Raw genomic sequence first — 7,286 nt, forward strand, 5'->3', positions numbered from 1 at the left:
ACCCTCTCTAGGTAAAACTCATTCAAAATCTGATGGTCTAACACCAGGATTATTTTTCCAATTTGGCCACAAACGTCAATGGCCAAATCAGACATGGTCCAGCCCCTAAGGCACAGCAGCCGGATTACCTGATTACCATTGCTGTCCGTCTGCACCATTTCACACACAGGTGCTATCAATGGTCATCTGTCCTTTTCCACCTTGCCTGATAATGATCTTCTTGATGGAGATGATCATAGAAGGTAGTTTTTACCCCATACAAGCTGCGATACTAGATTTATTATTATTTGATATTGGCTACAATATTGGAACATCTTTGGCTATGTGAATTCCTAGCACTGTACCAAGTCTTTTCCATCACCACAAACAGCAAAAAGTCAACAGAGCAGATTTAAAATTATTATTATTATTATCCTTTATTTATATGGCGCCACAAGGGTTCCGCAGCGCCCAATTACAGAGTACATAAATAATCAAACAGGAAAACAGCAACTTACAGTTGATGACAGTATAGGACAAGTACAGGGTAAATAAACATAGTTACATCAGCAGATGACACTGGAATAAGTATCAGGTGGCAGAAGACTGCTGGAGTTGATGCAGTTGAAGATTATTAAAGTAAGAAAGGATAAGCACATGAGGGAAGAGGGCCCTACTCGTGAGAGCTCACATTCTAAAGGGGAGGGGTAGACAGACAGGGGTGACACAGATGGGGTACATGGAGAGTGTAGAACAGAGGGTTAGGATGAGATTTGGCTGGGTTTGGTGAAGAAGTGGGTCTTGAGAGCCCGTTTGAAGTTTTGTAGAGAGGTGGAGAGTCTGAGGGGGAGAGGTAGGGAATTCCAGAGAAGTGGTGCAGCACGCGAAAAATCTTGGAGGTAGGAGTGGGAGGAGGTAATCCGTAGGCAGGAAAGTCGTCGTGCATTAGCAGAGCGAAGAGGACGTGTGGGAATGTAAAGGGAGATAAGATCAGAGATGTAGATAGGAGAGGAGTGGGTGAGGGCTTTGTAAGCGAGTGTGAGAAGCTTGAAATGGATTCTGAAAGGGAAGGGGAGCCAGTGAAGGTCTAGTAAGAGAGGAGAGGTGGACGTAGTGCGTTTGGTGAGGAAAATGAGCCGGGCATCAGCATTGAGGATAGATTGGAGTGGAGAGGGGTGTTTGTCAGGAATGCCAGTCAGGAGGAGATTACAGTAATCCAGTCTGGAGATGACCAGTGAGTGGATAAGAGTCTTAGTAGCATCCTGGGTCAGAAAGGGTCTGATCCTGGAAATATTTTTAGATGAAAACGGCAGGTTTGTGAGAGGTGCTGAATGTGTGGTTTGAAGGAGAGGGAGGAGTCAAGGATTACTCCAAGACAGCGCACTTGGGGGCTAGAGGAGATAGTAGTGCCATCAATAGATAATGAGATTGTAGGAGGTGAGGTTATGCGGGAGGGAGGAAAGATGATCAGTTCGGTCTTAGACATGTTAAGTTTAAGAAAGCGCTGGGACATCCAGGAAGAGGTAGCAGAGAGACAGTTGGAGATACGAGTGAGGAGAGCAGAGGAGAGGTCTGGAGAGGAAAGATAGATTTGGGTGTCATCAGCATAGAGATGATATTGGAAACCAAAAGAACTAATGAGCTTACCTAGTGAGGATGTATAGAGAGAGAAGAGGAGAGGACCAAGGACAGAACCTTGGGGTACACCTACAGTTAGTGGAAGTGAGGGGGAGGTGGAGTCATGAGAAGAGACAGAAAATGAACGATCAGAGAGGTAGGAAGAAAGCCAAGAGAGGGCAGTGTCGCGCAGACCAATGGAGTGAAGGATTTGCAGTAGGAGAGGATGGTCCACAGTGTCAAAAGCAGCAGAGAGATCAAGTAGAATAAGTAGAGAGTAGTGTCCCTTAGATTTAGCAGCATGGAGGTCATTGCATACTTTTGTAAGGGCAGTTTCAGTGGAGTGGAGAGGACGGAAGCCAGACTGGAATGGGTCAAGTAGTGAGTGTGAGGAAAGAAAGGAAGTAAGGCGGTTGTAGACAATACGCTCAAGGAGTTTGGAGGCAAAAGGGAGGAGAGAGATGGGTCGGTAGTTGGAGAGAGTGTTTGGATCAAGGGTAGGGTTTTTAAGAATAGGAGAGATGAGTGCATGCTTGAAGGCAGAGGGTACAGTGCCTGATGAGAGGGAGAGATTGAGAAGGTGGGAAAGATGGGAACAAGCAGAAGGAGAGAGGTAGCGGAGGAGGTGGGAGGGGATAGGGTCAAGTGGGGAGGTGGTGGAGGACAGTAACGAATGAGGGCCATGACTTCCTCTCCAGTTGCATGGGAGAAAGAGGTCAGAGTAGGTGGGAGGGATGGGGAGGGGTGGTAAGGGATGGGGGAAAGCTGGTTACTGATGGTCTGGTGTGATGTGATGTCCTTACGTATGAAGTCAATTTTGGATGTGAAATAAGTGGCAAAGTCAAGAGCAGAGAGTGAGGAAGGGAGACGAGGTGGAGGTGGGCAGAGGAGTGAGTTGAGAGTGGCAAAGAGGCGCCGGGGGTTGGAAGACTGGGAGGAGATGAGGTTCTTGAAGTATGACTGTTTAGCAAGAGAAAGGGCAGCACTGAAGGATGTGAGCATAAGTTTGAAATGGAGGAAGTCTGCCTTAGAGCGTGATTTCCTCCAGTGTCGCTCAGCAGTACGTGAGCATTTTTGCAGATATCTAGTGCATTTGGTGTGCCAGGGTTGAGGTGTTAATTTGCGAGGGCGAATAGTGGTTGGTGGAGCAACAGAGTCAAGAGCAGAAGTAAGGGATGCATTGTAAATGGAAGTGGCTTGTTCAGGGCATGTGAGAGAGAGAGAATAGGAGAGAGAAGTGAGTCAAACAGGGAGGAAAGGAATGTGGTGTCAATAGCCTCAATGTTACGCTTAGTGATGGTAGCCTTGGGAGGTAGAGATGGGGAAGTCGAGAGAGATAGGTTAAAGGAGAGCAGGTGGTGGTCAGAGAGGGGAAATGGGGAATTGGAAAAATCAGAAATATCACAGCGGTGAGTGCATACCAGATCCAGTGAGCTCCCATTCACATGGGAGGGTGAGGAGGTCCACTGGGAGAGACCAAGTGTAGAGGTGAGGTTAAGGAGTTTAGAGGCAGGGGATTGTGTGGGGATGTCAATAGGGATGTTGAAATTGCCTAGGATAATGGAAGGAATGTCAGAAGAGAGGAAGTGAGGAAGCCAGGAAGCAAAGTTGTTGATGAATTTGGAAGCAACGCCAGGGGGGCGGTAAATGACAGCTACTCTAAGATGGACACTGGTTGGAAGAGGCGTATAGTATGGACCTCAAATGTAGAGAATGTAAGGGATGGTTCTGGTGGTATGAGTTGGTAGGAGTAACTAGAAGGTAAAAGGACCCCAACACCACCCCCATAGCGACCCCCAGGGCGGGGTGTGTGTGTGAATGCGAGGCCCCCAGCAGAGAGAGCAGCAGGAGAAGTAGTGTCAGAGGGCGTAATCCAAGTTTCAGTAATGGCTAGTAGGTGTAAGGAGTTGGAAATGAAAAGGTCATGAGTGGGGACCAGTTTGTTACAAACAGATCTGGCATTCCACAGGGCACAGGATAGGGGGTATGAGTTTGTGGGAGAGATGTGAATGAGATTATCAGGGTTGCTGTAGCGATGAGGAGAGATTAACTTTGAGGGCAGGGCAAATCACCTTCAGTCTCTGCAATTTAATTATAGAACCAAAAAATCTGTGAGGTCAGATACTTAAAAAGATTTACATGGCTATGGGTCAAGGTGTGACCGTATTTTATCATCAAGTAAATTTAGGATAGCACTAGATAAGCTATGTGCATGCTAGGTTAAACAATATACAACCTTGAAGTACTACTAACAGTATGTATTAAAATAAAAGCGAACAGTCTCATCTCCAAGAAGGAAGTCAGACTTGATTTAAGAGATTTAAGAGTCATGGGCAACGGAACATCACAGCCAGAGGCGGAGCTACGCCAGTGCAACCAGTGCTTTGCACTGGGGCCCGCCTCTGTCCAGGAGCCCAAAGCATGTAATGAGTCAAACTGACTCATTACATGCCGCTGTGTGCTGCGGGCAACCGCTTCCCGCAGCACACAGCCGCCCGGAGAGGAGAGGAGCGCAGCGGTACGAGGGGAAGGAGGTGGAGGAGGGAGCCGCAGCAGCGCTGTTTCATTGGTTGAGGCGCTGCTGCTGCTGGCCCTCTGCTTCACTATAGGCTGTCTTCCGAGAACAGCCTATAGTGAAGCAGAGGGGCAGCAGCGCCTCCACCAGTAACACAGCGCTGCTGCGGCTCCCTCCTCCTTCTCTCCTGCCCGGGAATCGTCAGAAGCTGCACCGAGGAGCCTGAGCCAGCGGAGAGGGTAAGTATAATTCTCTTTCTTTCTTTCTTTCTTTCTTTCTTTCTTTCTTTCTTTCTTTCTGTCTTTCTGTCTTTGTTGGGACTGCCTGCCGCTATGTGTAAAAAGGGGGAATCTGCCTGCCGCTATGTGTAAAAATGGGGAATCTACCTGCCGTAATGTGTAAAAAGGGGGACGCTGTCTGCCGTAATGTGTAAAAAGGGGGACGCTGTCTGCCATAATGTGTAACAAGGGCACGCTGTCTACCGTAATGTGTAAAAAGGGGGACGCTGTCTGCCGTAATGTGTAAAAAGGGGGACGCTGTCTGCCGTTTGGTGTAACAAGGGCACGCTGTCTGCCGTAATGTGTAAAAAGGGGGACGCTGTCTGCCGTAATGTGTAAAAAGGGGACGCTGTCTGCCGTAATGTGTAAAAAGGGGGACGCTGTCTGCTGTAATGTGTAACAAGGGCACGCTGTCTGCCGTAATGTGTAAAAAGGGGGACGCTGTCTGCCGTAATGTGTAACAAGGGCACGCTGTCTGCCGTAATGTGTAAAAAGGGGGACGCTGTCTGCCGTTATGTGTAAAAAGTGTACGCTGTCTGCCGTTATGTGTAACAAGGGCACGCTGTCTGCCATTATGTGTAAAAAGGGGACGCTGTCTGCCGTTATGTGTAAAAAGTGCACGCTGTCTGCCGTAATGTGTAAAAAGGGGACGCTGTCTGCCGTTATGTGTAAAAAGTGCACGCTGTCTGCCGTAATGTGTAAAAAGGGGGACGCTGTCTGCCGTAATGTGTAAAAAGGGGACGCTGTCTGCCGTAATGTGTAAAAAGGGGAATCTGTCCGCCGTAAGGTGTTAAAGGGTCTCTACCTGGTGTAGTGGTGCTACTGTGCGGCGTAATTTGAATAATGGAGACTACTGTGCACCGTTTTCTGAATTGGTATTATTTTGTGGCCACACCCCTTTCTCACGAAGCCACGCCACTATGTATTTTTGCGCGCGCCTATGGCGCGCACTGCCCCTGTTTTGCATGCAGGGGTGGGGCTCCGATGCCGTTTCTTGCACACAGTGCAAAAATGTCTAGTTACGGCACTGTTGCTAGGTATCCGTTTCTCTGGCCCTGAGCAGGTCCCCCTCACCAGATCCTCTCCAGGGGTGAGGGGGTGGACTTGGAGGGGGGGCCCCCAAAGCATTTGTCGCACCTGGGCCCACCGCTCGCTAGTTCCACCACTGATCACAGCCACATTTGGTTTTTGTACATATCATTCCAAAACCATGGATTTTAACTCCTTCGCTGCTGAGAATTTATTGACCCTTATGCTGAGGCCCCTTTCTGACGTTAGTTCTTCACACATTCTAACATCAATATCACTGATTTTATTAAGTGGTACCCACATAAATTATACCTTGTTTTCATCAGACCTTGTGTTTCAGAAAATATCATAATATTTTGTAGTCTTTCTAACATGTTGACATTTTTTTTTAACCAAAATGGGCAATATGTATTTTTACTGAAACTTTAAAAGTAAACGTCATTTTGTTTTGTTTTTTTATCTTACAAGCACCACAAAGAAATACTTTGTGGTTCTTGTTTCTCCAATAATACACTTTTCCAAAATAGTAAAAAGCCGGATTCTGTGGGGTAAATTTACTAAGATGGGAGTTCTTTTTAAGACAGGATGTTGCCCATAGCAACCAATCAGATTCCAGGTATTATCTTCTAGAAGATAAATGAGAAGTAGAATCTGATTGGTTGCTATGGGCAACATTCCATCTTAAATAGAACTCCCATCATAGTAAATTTACCCCTATGTGTAGGTTATGAGAAAAAAAAAACGTTGCTGCTTTGGTTTAAACTCTTCCTATGTATAGGAAGAATATGGTAGCCTGCCATTTTATACGAGACAACTTATTCCATTGAGGTAGATGTATTAAGCAGTGAAAATAATACAGAAAGGAGACAGTGGAGAAGTTGCTCATGGCAACCAATCAGCTTTGAGGTAACACTAATTAAGTGCATTCTACACAATTATAGGTAGCACTCTTTTCACTGCTTCATACATCTGCCTGTCACTCACAAATTATATATTTTTTTTATTTAGCACAAGATGGGGAAGATAAGGGTTTTAGTTCACGGGTTCACTACGGCTGGCCGGCGGTCGGGCTCCCGGCGACCAGCATCCCGGCGCCGGGAGCCCGACCGCCGGCTTACCGACAGCTTGGCGAGCGCAAATGAGCCCCTTGCGGGCTCGCTGCGCTCGCCACGCTACGGGCACGGTGGCGCGCTACGCGCGCCACACTATTTTATTCTCCCTCTATGGGGGTCGTGGACCCCCACGAGGGAAAATAATTGTCGGTATTCCGGCTGTCGGGCTCCCGGCGCCGGTATACTGAGCGCCGGGAGCCCGACCGCCGGCAAACAGAAGACCACCCTTAGTTCACCCCCGTCTTTTTTTTATGCAATGTTTCATCACTTGAAAAAGTGGACTACCCGCTTTCAAACCGATGCCCTGTCTACATGCCTGTGTTGGGGAGATAGGGGGACTTAAATTACCCCCCCCCCCCCCCCCCCCCCATCTCTGCCAATATTTTAAAGTTTAAAAAAAAGAAATAAAGTGATGCTGGCACACATCTATTGCTCCAGAGTACAGCTGTGATGTGCGTTACATTTCTTCACCATGTGTGCCATTCTTCTCTAATACTGCCAGACAGTTCCCTGCAATCTAACTGCTTCATTTATAACATACCGTGCACAGATACACATTTTATACATTCAAAACAAGTGTCTCTTAAAACAAAGATCACAAATCCCATGCATAATTAAATGCACATATTTTGTTTACATTATTCCATTGAGAATGCTCAGTGTGCAATGAATTGTAAGTGAAAATGGCAAGCACTCAGGACAGACAATCATTGATTTTCCATGAATCGTTTGCACGAGATAGGAACAAACCCTCCT

This window comes from Pseudophryne corroboree, chromosome 4 (genome assembly GCF_028390025.1).
Source record: "Pseudophryne corroboree isolate aPseCor3 chromosome 4, aPseCor3.hap2, whole genome shotgun sequence".
Taxonomy (NCBI): Eukaryota; Metazoa; Chordata; class Amphibia; order Anura; family Myobatrachidae; genus Pseudophryne; species Pseudophryne corroboree.